Genomic DNA, 896 nt, shown 5'->3' on the forward strand with positions numbered 1-896 from the left:
AGTTCGGGCTGGCGAGTGCGGCAGGGTGCTTCTCGGCGGGGTCGACATCGACTCGAATGCGGCTCTGCAAACCGGGGACCATTTTCCGAGAGGCTTGGATAAGCGCCTGACATTGTCCCAAGCCCGTAAGCCCTGCATTGGGCATAGAGGACCGAGAGGCATTGTGAACGATTTGACAGTGAGCGATAGCCGAGAACGGCTTGCTTAAGTGCGAGAAAATTTGTGTGTATGCGCCTGCTTAGGAATTGAGCTTAATCCCAGCGTGAGTAGGCCCAGCAGCAGTCGCACTATCCTGAATACTCAAGGAATTTAAAGGCTCATTAGGTGACCGCAGGGGTAAAGTTCTGTGGAAGCAACACAATGTATGAACTAAAATTTGACGAGGTCGGTACAAATACTTATGCCGAGCGCAGGCTGTGAATAACATCCCAGTCGTGAGCTGAAGTCGGGCGGCATAACGCAAGTGCGGGGAGGATAAAGTGCTGCGTCGGCTACTTATCTTTCAGAGTGCGTAGATCAGTCCCCCTGAGGGATATGTACTGATTAAGTAGCTTTTATTCCATATAAATCACATACAAATTTCAAGGGTAACTTGGGGTGATCTGCGGTGCTGGCTCACGCCAACACAGTAAAGCACCGTATGGATGTAAAGAAACGGACGAAGGGAGTGACAGAGGTGGTATGCGAAGAGTCTGTGTGTCGTTTACCCATCCCACACCCAACTAATATTAGTACTAAGCTCTCCGCTTTACTACTAAGGCATGGTATTTGTACACGACACCACTAATTATAACAAACGATTGTAAATGAACAACAAGATATTGGTATATGATACCATGAAAAGCTTCAGACCTGGTGTAGTTAGAAACCACCGTCATTGGTGTCTTAGACCACGG

This window comes from Phanerochaete carnosa (genome assembly GCF_000300595.1).
Source record: "Phanerochaete carnosa HHB-10118-sp unplaced genomic scaffold PHACAscaffold_6, whole genome shotgun sequence".
NCBI classification, from domain to species: Eukaryota; Fungi; Basidiomycota; class Agaricomycetes; order Polyporales; family Phanerochaetaceae; genus Phanerochaete; species Phanerochaete carnosa.